The following is a 15,941-nucleotide window of genomic DNA, read 5'->3' as shown; positions in this document are numbered from 1 at the left end:
GCTCCTAGGACAATATAGGGGAAGATATTGGGAGGTGGCAGGAAATTGCATGTCTTAGCAATCGCATGAGTCATGACTTTTTCCAAGGCCAGGAGTATCCTTGGCAAAACACCCAGGAAGCAGATAGCAATTTTGGTGAGAGGCACAGAAGGGGATAATTATTTTCAATAGCAGTTTCTACTTATTGAGCACCTACTGTATGCTAAGCACTGTGCTAAGTGCTTCACATGCATTATCTCATTTAATCCTCATGACCACCAGTGAGGTAGGTATTGTTTTCACTGCTGTCTTACAGTTAAGGAAACTGAGACTCAGAGACATAAAGTGATTTGTCCCCTCATCAGAGCTGGGAGTCTGTCCCAGGTCTGACTTTAGAGTTCAGGCCACATTCCATTGCTTCTCAAAGGAGCTGCTGTCGGCAGGAAACTTCAATATCATATAAATGTCAGTTCTTACCAAATCTTTAATTGTGACACACTTCCAATCAAAATCCTAACAGGGTTTTTTGTAGAAGTTGATACTCGGATTCTAATACACATAAGGGAGAACAAAAGGCCAGCAATAGCCAAGATAACTTTGAAGAGCAAGATGGGAGACTCACTCTACCAGATACTAAGACTTACATTAAAGTAAGATCATGTGGTGGTGTTGCAACAATAGACAAGCAAACCAATGGAATAAAAGAGCAGGGAAATCAGTCTGGATGTGTAATAACAGGTAGCATGACAAATTGATCAGTGGGAAAAGGATGGATTTTTCCATAAGGGGGCAGGGACAACTGGTTAACCACATGGAAAAAACATAAAATCAGATCCAGTGGAAACATCTCTTCCTGCACATAAAAACTCAAGACTCCCGTAGCAAGACATCTGTTCATTTCAGCCTGGAATTTTGTTGCAGACAGACCCACGGATCACTAGAGTTTAGAGGACTCTTGCGATATTAAGCCCAAGTCCCTCACTGTGCTGAGGGGGATGTAGAAGCACTGAGAGTGGTGGGGGTCTTCCCCAAGACTACACAGCAAGTCAGTAATAGAGCCAGGTCTAGAGCCTAGATCCCCCACTCTTTCCGTGCATCCTGGCCAGCACTCCTGCCCTATTGTGACCCCTTAGCTCTATTCAGGGCTAGAAGAAAGTGGGAGGTGGAAGGAGCAGATGCCAGATGGGGGCGGGGTCAGGGAGAAGGATCAGTGCCTCTTTGGAGCTAGGTTGTAGGAAGGACAAGCCCATCACCTCCAGTTTTCTGAATTAGTCCTTTGACAAAGACCAAGGTTGCAATGACAGGGCATCAGGTGATGCGCCTATTTCTGCCCATTGCCCAGGGGGAAGAGGAAGGTTTTCAAGGGATCCAGCTCAGTGTAGCTGATTTGGGCCTTTTTCTCTAGAGAGAGTGGCTGGCTCGGACATGAGAATGAAGCAATGTCTTTGTGAGGCAGTGCAGCGTGGTAGGGAAGACATTGGGCTCTGGGATCTGATGGATCTGATTTCAAATCCAGTGCCGCCACTTCCTGGCTGTGTGACCTTGAACAGATGCCTTCACCTGTCTGAGCCTCAGTTTCTTCATCTGATAAATAGAAATAATTTTCCTTACTTCAGGGTGGATGTGAGGATTCAGTGCACCAACACTTGCACATTGGAACAGCACCTTACTCAGACAAGGTGAAAAACCAAAGGTTGTCAAAATTATCTTTGACTGCTATTGCACTAAATGAAGCACTTGGCTTTTGATTGGGGTCACGTTGTAAAAAAAAAAATTGTGTATCTTTAAATATTAGAATCGTATTCAATGCAGTAGGAAACACATCAAAAAAGCCATCGAGAAATCAAAGATCAAGTGTGATAATAGATTTCCATCCTTTTCTGACTCTGTCTCTGTAATAATTCTTGAGTGGAATGAGACATAGTTGCCTGAATTAGTTAAATTCGCTCTCCCTGGCATGCATCAGCTGAGATCTATTAGCACAGAGCTGGCATATAAATGAATGCGCGCCAGTAATAATGTAGTTGGTGTTTTGTTTTTTGTTTTTGTTTTTGGCTGCGTTGGGTCTTTGTTGCTGTACGCAGGCTGTCTCTAATTGCAGTGAATGGGGGCTACTCTTCATTGCGGTGCACGGGCTTCTCATTGCAGTGGCTTCTCTTGTGGAGCACGGGCTCTAGACGCGCAGGCTTCAGCAGTTGTGGCACGTGGATTCAGTAGTTGTGGCTCGCAGGCTCTAGAGCGCAAGCTCAGTAGTTGTGGCTCACAGGCTTAGTTGCTCCACATCATGTGGGATCTTCCCAGACCAGGGCTCAAACCCATATCCCCTGCATTGGCAGGTGGTTTCTTAACCTCTGCGTCACCAGGGAAGTCCCATGTAGTTGGTGTTGATATCATTTTTTTTTAATCTTCCAATAAGGATATTTGATAAAGTGAGAACATCTGAGAAGAACTCTGGATTGGTGGAGGGAATGGGTATATAGGTTTCTTTTTGTTTGTTTTACAGGCATTATGACAACCTGGGGTCAGCTACAACATCTTCCACTAAAGACTCTGGAACTGTGGGAACTATAGAGTGTTCCTCCATAATTTCATCTCCATCCAACAATGGGAGAGACAATGGCCCTGCAGTTCCACCTAACACCTCACCAACAGCTGGCAGGACAGAACCGTCTGAGTCCCAGCAGCATATCACGTCAGCTGCTCCTCCAGTTTCACTACCAGCCAGCAGCTCTGCTGGGTCCACTGAGCAGACAACCCCAGCACATGAGACTCAAGAGGAGAGATTAAATACAGTTATCACCACAACCTCTGAGGGCACAACGCTGCCAAATTCCATGGTGACTTCTACATTGAAGGACCAGGGAGGGACAACCAGAAGCACAGCCTGATCCAGCATGGCCACCTCAGCAAACCCCTCAAAACAGAACCAGTGTGCTCCAGCTGCAACCCCATTCGCATCAAGCTCCGGAGCCAATGGATTGGAGTCATCAGTGGTCGCTGACTCTCCAAAGGTCAGCCACGATCACAGCTCCAACGGCCTTAAACACACCAGGCAATGACGTCACATCATCGGGGTCCATGAGAACCACTGTCTCTGAGAAGTCAGCTACAACGCTATCCCCCGCAACATTGGACGAAATCACTGATGTGAAAGAATCTTTACCTGTGACAAGCAGTGCAGTTATACCGCTTCGCTAACCATGACCACCTGGGGACAGACATGCCTGGCACTCAGGCAGGGGTAACTACCACTGCACCCCCAACCCCAATAACAGCCCCCACGATGAGCATGCTGTCCAGAAGACATCACAACACCATCACACAAGCACCTTCCCATCCAGTGGAATCAGCCCCCAGTGCTGGCACTGCAATGGCCCAGTCACCTGAGACAATAGCTGCTCATTCAACAACCCTTATTCCCAGCTCCTCGGGGATGACAAAATCTGCTGCCAGCACTGGAGCCAGTCAAGCCTCCCCTAAACACACCAAGAACAGTAGTCCTGGAGCAGGAGTCTGTACTTCAGATGAATACCCGGCGGACAGGTGAGCTTGTATGTACAATAACAGCTACTATGCCCATCAGGTAAGTCTGAGGAACTCATGTCAGTACGGCGAAGAACTCTTCACAACTCTCTTCACATCTGAAGGCCCAGATGAACACATGTCCAAAGGGTGTGGGAGGGCCAGTGAGGTTTGGTCAGACATTGACATCTAAAGAGTCTATCTGGGCAGAGGTGATTTCTAGTGAGAGGAAAGGTAGCTGAGCGTATGAATTTGTCTTAGTCAATTCAGGCTGCTATAACAAAATACCATGCACTGGGTGGCTTATGAACAGCAGAAACATTTCTCACATTTCTGGAGGCTGGAAGTTCAAGATCAAGGCACCGGTAGGTTTGCTATTAGGTGAGGGCCCACGTCCTGGTTCATAGAGAGCTGTCCTCTTGCTGTGTCCTCACATGATGGAAGGGCCAAGGGAGCTCTCTGGGGTCTCTTTTATAAGGGCACTAATCCCATTCATAAGGGCTCCACCCTCATGACCTAATCACCTCCCAATGGCCCCACCTCCTAATACTGTCACATTGGACATTAGGATTTAACATATGGATTTGGGGTGGGGGTGTGTGCAAATATTCAGTATATAGCAGAGGTAGAATGGACAATTCATCAACCCCCAGCCCCCAGGATTCTAATTACTGACTAGAGATTAAGCCTTCCTGGGGGGAGTAGATGATGATCCACCAAAGAAAAAGGCTGTAGCCCCAACACAGGCCTGGAGGGCTAGACAGGGAAACGGAGGCAAAAATCTTGTTGAGGCAAGACCAGTGCGGCTGGGTTCACAGGGTCTCCCTGTGTTAGTAGCAGTACAACGAACTCCCAGGCTCACCCTTTGGCAGGGCAGAAGCTGGGTCCTGGGAACCAAAAAAGATGATGGTGTCCCCCAAACATATGCCTCCTACAGTTGAAATAAATCTAACCCCCCCAAAATTTCAAGTTAGCAAAATTCTGATTTTCCTAAAATGACTAGCCTGTTTTGTTTTTTTTTTTCTTCTTTTGGCTGTGTTAGGTCTTTGTTGCTGCATGGGCTTTCTCTAGTTGCAGCGAGCGGGGGCTACTCTTCGTTGCTGTGTGCAGGCTTCTCAATGCAGTAGCTTCTCTTGTTGCGGAGCACAGGCTTCACTACTTGTGGCTCGTGGGCTCTAGAGCACGGGCTCAGTAGTTGTGGCGCATGGGCTTAGTTGCTCTGTGGCATGTGGGATCTTCCTGGACCAGGGATCGAACCTATCTCCCCTGCATTGGCAGGCAGATTCTTAACCACTGCACCACTAGGGAAGTCCTACCCTGCTTTTTAAAATATCAAATTTCTTCAAAAAATATTTCCTTGGCATTCCTGCTTTGGTCTTTTGGATAATCCACCCTTAGGATGAAGCTCCTATTACATTTAAAACTAGGCAGTGCTTAACTTATGGGCCAGTATTTTCCAAAATGTATTTTGTGGGACACCAATGCTATGGGATTTCAATAGACATTACACTAAAACAAAAGGGTTGTATTGTCAAGTATATTTTGGAAATACTGGATTAAACAAAACTGTTTTTTGACTGCAGGACTTTTCAGAGCCTTTAATATTTAGTATTCCACTGTTCACTGTGACTCCTTTCAAAGTCAGATTTTTAAAACAGATTATGGCATGCATTTTCCAAGAGTGTCCCCAGAAACCTCATTCTTAGGAACATTTAAGCAGTACCTTGGAATATACCCTGTTGCCAACGAGGGAGTTCAGATGAGAGTTGAGCAGGCTGGGCAAGGTAGAAGTGACCAGGATGACAAGTCTGACCCAGGGGGGCTTTAGTCAAACTCTGGCTCATTAGAGGTTTGTCCCCATCTCAACAAACTCTCCTGGGGAGACCAGGGTTATGTACCCACTTGTACAATGCAACATGTGTCCCTCCACAGAATGTAGGAAGTATATCATTGTGTTTTCACACATTGAGAATGAGACACCTTTTCTTTTCGTGTTAACTTTCTTCCCTGTGAGTAAGAACATGGACTCTGCAAGATAGACTGTCTGGGTTTGAATCATGACTCATTTTCTTCTGCTGGAGATAATATGATCACATTAACTTCCGGGCATCAGATTTTGAGTGTTAGCTATTACTGATATTACTATTTGGCATTCCATATCACAATATACTATTGATTGCAATAGCAGAAAGTTATGTGACTGACTTATACTGCTCCCCTTCCACCAACTCAGGTTGGTACAAAACATCTGCTCTTTTTTTTTTGGGTGGAGAAACTTCCCCCACCAGGGACTGAACCTGGGCCACAGCAGTGAAAGCCTGGAATCCTAACCACTAGGCCACCAGGGAACTCCCAAAGCACCTGCTCTTATATTGCAGCCCATCCCTCTGACCAAACATGCCTTCCAAGATAGAATCAGTGAGCTTTTAAAAAAAAGGAAAGGAAAACAAAATCTTTAAATTCAAAGTAATAAAACAAGTCCAGAAATATTTAGTATTTCCATAACATTTTACTTTTTAATGACTAACTACAAGCAGTTCATCCCAAATTCAACAGCAAGTGTGGAAAGAGCAGACATAGAAAGAGGGAAAGGTTAAATATTGATATTAGCTTCTCCTTCATCACCCGAAACCACTGGTGCCTGACATGTATCAGGGCACCATGTGGTGCCAGGGGCAGAAAATCAACACTAAGTGGCTTGAGGAAAATTAATTAATTAATTAATTTAAAAAATTGAAAACATTAAACAAAATAAAACAAAATTTGTTGCCTCATGAAACTAAGAAATCCTAAAAAGGACTTGAAGACTCTCCCTCATGGCTCTCAAAGGCACTCCCTCCCTCTCCTCCGTCAGTAATGTCTCTTTGGGAGTTTAGGCTTTTATAAGACAGAAAGAGCCATTGATTTCAGACAGTTTAGGTCCCTCAAAAACCCCTAAGGCCCAGGTTACCTGCTGGAATGAGAAGGAAATCAAAGAACAAAACAAATTAATATCTCCAAAAATAATCTGCCAGGCAAGTAACAGAAACCAACGGGGCTGGAGAAGGGGAAACAGGAGAACTTATTACAAGGGCATCTCATGGAGCCCAAGAGTAGCCTCCAACCAGGGTCTCCAGGGACTTGCAACCATGCATGTGGTGGAACCCAGGGCGTTGCCTCTCTCTTCTCTCAATCTTGCTTCTCCCCTTCTGCACCTGTACCTGCTTTGTTCCCTTCTCCACACACTGGCTTGTCCTGCCTCTCAGCCCACGTGGCAGAAGAGGGCTGCCTCACAACTCTCAAGCTTTATACTGCCTCCTTTCAGGCTCAGTTCCTGGGAAAGTGGTTCTGAGTGGATCAGCTAAGTCCAGGAATCAGGGTCCCCCAGTGCAATCATGGCAGAGGGGTCTCACCTCCCGCTGGGGAGAGTCTTCGTTTAAGCGAGTTGTTATGGGTTGGGCTAAAATCCCCACAGTGTTTCCTCCACCGAGATTAGAATGCATACCCTTGCCCATGGCGTCATCCCAGGAGCCTCAGGAGGCCTCTGCCCTGGCTCTTGTCCTCCTGCAGAACTATCCAGGGTGTTGGTGGCCCTGCATTGCCAGCTGCAGGAAATTGAGGTGGTCCTGAGCAGCTGCTTCCTGAAGACTCGCCACTGGATCCTGGAAGAAGGTGCCTTTTCAGGATGCTCCAGTGTCAGTAAGACAGAGGAGGGTCTTAGTGTCCAGGTCTTCACAATGGAGAAGAAGGAGGGTACCTGTGGACTCCGCCTCTCTGTGAGCAATCTGGGAGGGGCCCTCTGATAGGAAGTTGGGCTGTATGTGTGTTTTGGGGGAGGGACTGGGAAATGAATGATTGGGCACCAGTTGTGACTTTATTTCCATTTAACCGAAGAATAATTATCTGGAATGGAGTCCAGTCTTAGCAGTCAGACCAGTCTTTTTGGGGAAGAGACCACGTTGTCCCCCATCAGATTGGGAATGCTTTTAAAAATGGTGCCATGATTGATGGACTGGGAAATCGGTTTCAAAACTTGTCAGCCACAGAATCCTTTAAAATAATAACTACCACAACCACAACCAATATTTATAAATTTCTTACCGTGTACCATGTGCTGTGGGTCAAATTCTTTTTTACGTGCACTATCTTACTAAATCTTCACAATAATCCTGTGAGGTTCCCATTTTACAGATGAGCAATCTAAGGCTCAGAGAAGTTGAGGGATTTTCCCAAGTCACACAGCTAGTTATTAACAGAGCTGGTTTGTGCTCCTAACTGCTCACTGTGTTGTCACCTCCTTTCCTTGGAAGGGATCTTACATAAAAGCCAAATATAAAAATAAATATATAAAAGCAGGGCAGGTCTGATTGAATGGAGTGGGAGGAAGAGTGCCCTGCTGGGTCAGCTTCCCCCTAGCACATAGGTGGGCTTTAATGCCCCTTCAAAGAGGCTCTGGAGCTCCCCAGGCTCACTTTGAAAACTAGAGTTCATTCTAACGGCAGGGTGGAGTGGGTGATTTAGTTCCTCCAGTGTCTTGTTCTGCCACCTACAGGGTCATGGTTTCTCCTGCCTAAGTCATAGAACAGAATCGGTAGTTTCAACATGTAATAGCTAAGTCCTTGGCTCTGCCCCTAGAATTCTCTATCAGTGTTCTTTTTTTAATAAACTGCTTGATTTATAGCAATAAAACAAATCATTTTGATTCTTCTTTTAAAATCCTATGGAAACAATGAAATACCAAAAAGATATCTGAATCTTGGGATAAGGACCAGGACTTGGCAATTTTAACAAGCCCCACAGTGATTTATTTTTTTTCCAAGAGATTCTAAAATGCACCTTGAAATTTGAGAACCACTGGCACGGAGTTTAAGAACATGGGCTCTGGGATCAGAGATGTTGAATTCTGGCTTTGTTAGTTGCTTTGGGCAAATCTTTTAACTTTCTAAGCCTCAGTTTACTGTTCAGGGAATTCCATGGCGGTCCAGTGGTTAGGACTCTGCGCTTTCACTGCTGAGGGCCCGGGTGCAATCCCTGGTCGGGGAACTAAGATCCCGCAAGCCGCACGGCACGGCCAAAAAAAAAAAAAAAACTTCAGTTTACCCTTCTGTAAAATGGGACTAATAACAGAACCCTCCTCAGAGAGTAGTGGTCAGGCCACAGTGCCTGGAATACAACCCACGCTCAGTAAACTTTAGTCATTACTCTGATTTAAATCAACAACTTGAAGCAAATCATGATGGAAGAAAGTGATTCCCCTGGAGATCCGAGAGTAATGGCTGCCTCCCTGTGTCTTCTAGACCAACAACAGCCATGCCCTTTATCCTCTGGAGGCGCAGCTTCTGCAGGTTCACCCTGACTATACCAATACTGGTTCCACAATGCTCAACTTCAGCTGCATGTACCCTCTGGTGGTAAATGTCAGCCAGACCCACCCCTACCCGGTGGTCTTCTTCCTGTGAGTTCTTTTCTGTCAGCTGCCTCTTGAGCTGGGCCCTGTGGAGGCTCTCGAGTTCCCACTGCTACCTATAATCCAGGCAAAAGGAGTCAACACCCTCAGGATGTTGGCCCGCCATGCCCACCCATCATAGGTACCTCTTAGATTGAGACTCGGAGTGTTACTGGAAGAAAAAGATGTTCTGTGAAGTAATGCACTATGGGTTGTTTATGTAAATTACCTTGAGGTAGGATGGCTCAGATGGCTTCAAGGGTCCTGGGGATCTGTGATGTGGCCCCTCACTTTTTAGGAGGTCCAGGAGGAAAGTTGGAAGGTTTGCTCCTTCCCTCCCCTAGTTCTCTATGGCTACCAGTGCTCAGTGACCTAGGGTGCAAGGTAGAATGCGAGTGATGCCCCTACCTCTAGGGTTTTGTGGTGAGGGTCTCATTCCCGTCCCTCTCCAGATATATCACTATCCGTATTATGGGCACTGGGAACACCATTGTCATCCTGGGCATCTTCACAGACCCTCAGCTCTCATCTCCACTTGAGAACAGACCAGTTCCCCTAGGCAAGCCTCTCTACGTGGTCCTCAGAGCCACAAGCAGTGGCCCAGTCAGATTTGCCCTGGTGGCCAATGAGGTCTTTACCAGCAGCAACATCTCCAGGACAGGTGCTGTTAAGGCCACCTACTACTTTGTGAAGGAGAGGTAAGTACCTGTTGGACTCTGGTAACTGCTTTTCAGTGCCACACTAGCTCTTGGACTGTAGCTTGTGCTGGATGGTTTTGTACCTATGAGCACAGATCCTGTCACTCTTCTCTGTATCACTGGTACATAGACAGTGGGAGAAAGTTAAGTGCTGGGTGAATGTTTGTTGAAAAATATTCAAGTATTATTACCATTCCCATTTCTCAGATGAGTAAATTAAGGCGTTGGGAGATTAAGGTCTGTCCAACATTACAGCCAATTAATGACACTCATTCCTTGTATTCTTTCCTCAAACAATTACTGAGGACCTACAGTGATAAAAGTAAAAAAACAAAAACAAAACTAACATTTCAGGGTGCTATACACTATGTAATATATTTGATATTTACTCCATGCCTCACCCTGTTCAAATCACTTCACATATATTAACCCACTTAAGCCTCACAACACACTCTATGAGATAGGTATATTTTTGTTCCCATTCTATAGATAGAGAAACTTAGGCTCAGTTCACACAACTCGAAGTAGGAGATCTTGCTAAGTTCTGGGCCAAGTCCTTACCCTCAACAGCTCATGGTCTAGGGAAGGAGCTGTGTCTCCTGTCTTCTGGTTGTATTTCATTAATATTAACAAGTCTTCGCAGAACACAGTGAATCATTCATTACCTCATCTATACCTGTAAACAACACTGTGAAGTATTATTTCCCCCACTTTAAAGATGAGGGGATTAGAGAGGGTACAGAGTTTAATGACTAGACCAAGGACATAATGCTGGTCTACTCATGCTCCAGAGTCCCGGTTCTGAAATACCTCAAAAACAGTCCTAGCGTGCAATTCTTCCTTTGTCAGGAGGAAAGAGAACCTAGTGATTAAGGGTATGGGAGGGCACTGCAGCCAGGTTGCTACCTGAAGAAACTTGGACAACCTACTTAACTTCTCTGAGCCTCAGTTTCCTCATCTTTAAAAAATAAAAAGACCATCAAGGGGGGAAACTAGAATGGACTTATTGATGGTGAGTTTGATTCCTGGAATAAAGATCACAGGGTAAAAAAGACTAAATGGGCTTCAGGAAGCACAAGAGACAGAGTTCAGAGGTGACTCCCTAATGCCCACAGGAGGTAGCGTCTGTGTGGCTGGTAACTCAGTGGGAAGATAATTTGCTGTCCCTCAGGCTTTTGCATTGGATGTTTTCTCTTCCTGGAACCCTCAACTCCCTGATACCCATATGGCAAATTCTCATCTCCTTAGTCTTTGCTAAAATGGTACCATTTCAATGAAACCTACCCTGTCCATGCTATGTAAAATTGCAACTACCCTGCACTCATCCAGTCTAGATCCCTATTTCTTTCTTCTATCTACTTATCACCTCCTATCATACTACATTACATGAGATCATTTTTTTTTTATTAAGTTATTTATTGTCTGTCTCCCCTCACCCACAAGAGAATAGGAGGTTTGGTCTGTTTTGTTCACTCAGTTTTCTAATTCTCCCAAGCACCTAGAACAGGGCCTATGTATAATAAGACTTTCTTTCTGCCCATGGACTCTACACCACAGGTCTATCCAAATACTACCAGTTATAGTGAAAGGGTTACATCTAGGTTATTGTTACCTCAAAAAAAGTCACCATGACAATAACGTGAACAGTTCAAGCCTACCTCCGAATCTCTTAGCTCAGAATTTTCTATGTCTACCAGAGTTTGCCACCAGTAACTAAAGTTTCCTTTTTTAATGTGAAGTTACTGCTAATAAGTGATCACTGATAAGCTATGCCCAGTCAAGAAGCAAACTTTATCCAAGGGGAGAGCCTTAGAAAAACAAACAAACAAGAAAATTAAAGGTCATCTTGTCATGATTTACTACCACCACACCATCAAAATAATAATAGAAGAGGGGAAGGAGAAGAAAGGAAAAGATAGAGGGAGAGAAAATGTGTTAGGGAAAAAAAAGGAAGGAAGGAAAGAGAAAGAAAGAAAAAAGGGAGGGAGAGAGGGAAGGAAAGAGGGAAAGAGGGAAGGAAAGGAGAGGAAGGAAGGAAGGAAAGAAAAAGAAAAAAGGGAGGGAGGGGGAGAGAGAGGGAAGGAAAGAGGGAAAGAGGGAAGGAAGGGAGAGAAAGGAAGGAAGGAAGGAAGGGAGAGAGAGGGAGGGAGGGAGGAAGAAAGGAAGAAAGAGGACGGGGGCAAAACTGTCTTCCTGCTAGCACTGATGTGAGGATGAAATGAAATAATGCATGCAAATTTTCATTATGAGACCCAGCATCTTCACCCACAGGACAAGCAAAAAATGGGAAATCAGTGTTTGCCGGGGCTCCTAGCAGTGGGTGACGCTGCCTCTCCCCACAGCTGCCCAGTCAGCAACAGGCTGCTCGTGGGGCCTGCGGGCCAACGGGGCCTCCCTGGAGGTGACGCTGGCCTTCAACCTGTTCCGCTTCTCGACTAGCGATACGCTCTACCTGCAGAGCCAAGTGACCCTGTGTGACAAGCGGGCGGGACGCCCGTGTCCGCCGGTGAGCAGACAAACAGCCCTAGAGGCTCCGGGCAGTCGCTGCAGCCTCCGCCGGCCGCAGCTCCGGGTGGCTAGCTGAGGAGCCGGACTCCAAGCAATGCAGCAGGGTAGGGACTAAGGAGGGGCCTGCAGGGACTAAGGAGAGGGGGACCAATAAGGGCCTGACTAAGGAGGGGCCTGGAGGGCGGTGGTGCTGGGGATTGGCCTATCCCGCAGGGGGCGGGGCTGAAGGCGGGGCCGAGGGCGAGGGGCTTGTGGATTGACAGATTTTGGAGAACTCACTGGGGCTACCTGGGGGTCTCGGACAGAGGCCCGCCCAGGCTGGGGCGGGAAGAGACCTCGCTACCCTTCTGTTGTGTCCCTGCAGACCTGTAGTCAGAAGACTCCTCCTGGGAGGAATCGAGCCTGGGAGATATCAGCTCTGGAGGGTCTGGAGAGCGGCGCTGGCTGGATGGTGTTCGGGCCCATTAGATCGAGTGGTAACTGGATCATATGGGGGGCCTCCTTGACTCCTCTTCCAGATTTTCCCACTGACCTGCTCTGAGACCCCGACCCTTCACTGAGCCTCCTTCTACCTGTGTGTCCTCAGACTCCTCCCTCAATTCTAGTCCATGTCTTCCCCAAGCCCATATCCTCCTCGGCTCCTCCTTTGCTCTGGAGAGGTCTCCTCCCCTCACCCGGTCCCGGTTCCATTCTCGCTCATTAAGCTTCTCTCCTCCCATTCTCATCTTTCCTGCCACACCAGACCAATCTTCTACCAGTCTGTTTGTCCCTTGTGCCAGTATGCTCTTTGTAAATCCTCCTTGCTGGTCTGAAACCATCTCTCCTTTCTCTCTATTCCCTGACAACCTTCCAAAGCTCTGACCCTTGCGGGAAAGCCTATCTTCTTAGTAACTCCATTCTTTAGAGGCAGAAGATTCATCATCACACCCTTCTGAGTCCCTGCTTCAACAAAGGGTTCTTTTTGCCCAATCTTTCAGTGATGGGAGTGTGCTGACCTGGTACTATCAGGATGCCTCCTTAAGCTTAATCTTTCTTCCTTTGTGGTTTCAGAGCCCAATGCCTCCAGTAGCAGGAGTTTGGCAGGTTGGTACACAGCGATTGCTGTGATAAAGTTCTGATGACTGCGCCAGGGTCTAGGGGTGCACACTGGCTTCTGGAGGGTGCTGGTCTTGGATCTCGTCCCTGCTTAACAGTATGTGACTTGGGAGAGGTCAGTTACCCTAAGTCTCAGCTTCCTCAGCTGTACATGGTAGAGTTGTCATTGTGAGGTTGTTCGTAGTCATAGTTAGACTTTTATCCCTCATCAGAACCTGAGGCTTTCCAGAAATGATTTAGGGTAGGGGTTGAAATTTCAAGATACAGGGCCATGAAGATAACAACAAGTGAGAGGGGTTGAGTGGGGTCCACACTGAGATAGAGAGTTCATCTCTGTGTCTCCAACCGCCTCCCCCCAGTCTAACAGAGGAACTGGCACATGGTGAGTCCCAGGAAGGCTTTGTTGAAAGAATGCATGAATGACTTACAAAACAATCCCCAAAGTGGAGTATCTAAGCCTAAAAAGTTTCCCAGGCTCTCAAAGCCACCTAATTCTGCTTTATAATCATTTCTTTCTTTCCTGCAGGATCCTGGATGACCATCTTTCTTCTGATGACAATAGGCTGGATGCTAAGATAAAATCCTGCCCAGACACCTCCCCCAACTCTAGTCCTTAGCCTTTAGTTTAGTTGCCTGAGGCAAGGGTAGGGTGGAGGAAGATTTAGGGAGAGGTAAGTAGTCTGTCCTCTTGTTAGGGACCAGAGAAGTTGAGGGTGAAGATGGAATCCATGTGTGACCCAACTACTGTCTGGTTAGGAGTGGGACCACTGAGCCTTGGGCAGTGCTTCCTCATCCCACCTTCCCTTCCCATCTCTGGAACTCTTCCAATGGTGGGATTGGGCAGCTCAATATGATAAGGGGCAGGGCAGAGGGTATGGCCAATAAACAGCAGGGAACTTTCCTACTTTGTCTGACTCCTTTTCTGTGTTATCAGACCACAAAGCTTCAAGGCTTTATGAGAAATGGTGTGTGTGTGTGTGTGTGTGTGTGTGTGTGCATGTGTGCATGTGAGAAGTCGCTTTGTTCTCTATGGGTCTCAGTTCCCCCATTTGTAAAACGAAAGAATTTGACCAGATGATCTCTGCTTCAACATGGGGACTCCATGACTCTCATTTTAGGGTAAGTTGTTGGGCCTTGGCCAGCTGGTTCCAAATCTCCTTTCTTCTGCAGAATGGGTAAGAGCTATTTAATTTCAGAATTAGGATTAAATGTGTCCATATAATATTGTTCTGACCATTAATTATTTCCAACTTCATTAACTCCTGTTTCCTAATAAAGGGTGGATACAGGCAACAGTATGCTATCATTTATTCATTCAGAAACAGGTTGGAATCTACTATGTTAGGCCCTGGAGATTCAATATTACACAAGACACAGGCTTGGACCTTACAGAGAGGACAGTTGAGTTCAGGAAGCAGGTGGTGTGGATTGGGAAGCAGGACAGGCTTTAGAAGTTGACAGAGGTGGCACTTTCACAAAATCACAAGAAGGCCCTGTGCCTCTTTTTGTTGTTTCATTTTTGAAATACTACTTTTATTGATATCTATGATCATTTAGAAATTAATTTCTTGGGAAAATATGTTGTTCCAAGCAACAAAATAAATATTAAATTTAACAGTCTCAACATTTAATTTACAAAATCTCTTCTTGTCATTTAATGGTTTAATAGCTCCAGAAAAAATTAAGTCAAATGATTAATCCATATTATTTTTTCATGTACATAAAAATCACACTTATTAAATCAGTACAATTAATTACATTTCATTGGGAATTCATATTCACTTTATAAGTCTGGAGTAGAAACTGTTTAAATATCCCTCTTGACAAAGGCATTAACCCTTGCCTGTATTTAAAATAGATCCTAAAGGATAAGGGAAACATATCATTTACTATATTATGCTTAAATATCTCAAAAAGAAAATAGAATGAAACAAAATGAAGTTAACAAGGAAGCTATTGAACTTAAATTATATTTAGTTGACCATGTTAAAGAAGCCTCTGTGCTGTGTAACAATAGTTGCTTATAAAATAATCCACCAGACAACACTTAATGCATGTGAAAGTAGCTCTAATTACATGATTACGAAGATGCAGTTAATTTTCTCACTTTTCTTGGTTAAATTAGGGTGGGACATAACTGGCAAACTCTAGTCTTTTTTCAGTCATGTCAGGTGATAGTTCCATTCATATATCTTACTGAAATATGCAAGTGTTTTTTCTTTTTCGAATTTTATTTTATTTATTTTTTATACAGCAGGTTCTTATTAGTTATCCATTTTATACATATTAGTGTGTATATGTCAATCCCAATCTCCCAATTCATCACCCCCCACCCCCCGCTGCCACTTTCCCCCCTTGGTGTCCATATGTTTGTTCTCTACATATGTGTCTCTATTTCTGCCCTGCAAACTGGTTCATCTGTACCATTTTTCTAGGTTCCACATATATGTGTTAATATATGATATTTGTTTTTCTCTTTCTTACTTCACTCTGTATGACAGTCTCTAGATCCATGCACGTCTCTACAAATGACCCAATTTCGTTCCTTTTTATGGCTAATATTCCATTGTATATATGTACCACATCTTCTGTATCCACTCGTCTGTCGATGGGCATTTAGGTTGCTTTCATGACCTGGCTACTGTAAATAGTGTGCAGCAAGTGTTTTAAAATAATAAAGTAACTGAAGATTTACTATGTCATAACTAAAAATT

Source organism: Monodon monoceros, unplaced genomic scaffold, assembly GCF_005190385.1.
Source record: "Monodon monoceros isolate NGI ecotype Baffin Bay Population unplaced genomic scaffold, NGI_Narwhal_1 Super_Scaffold_18, whole genome shotgun sequence".
Classification (NCBI taxonomy): domain Eukaryota; kingdom Metazoa; phylum Chordata; class Mammalia; order Artiodactyla; family Monodontidae; genus Monodon; species Monodon monoceros.
Note: the sequence above shows the minus strand (reverse complement) of the source record.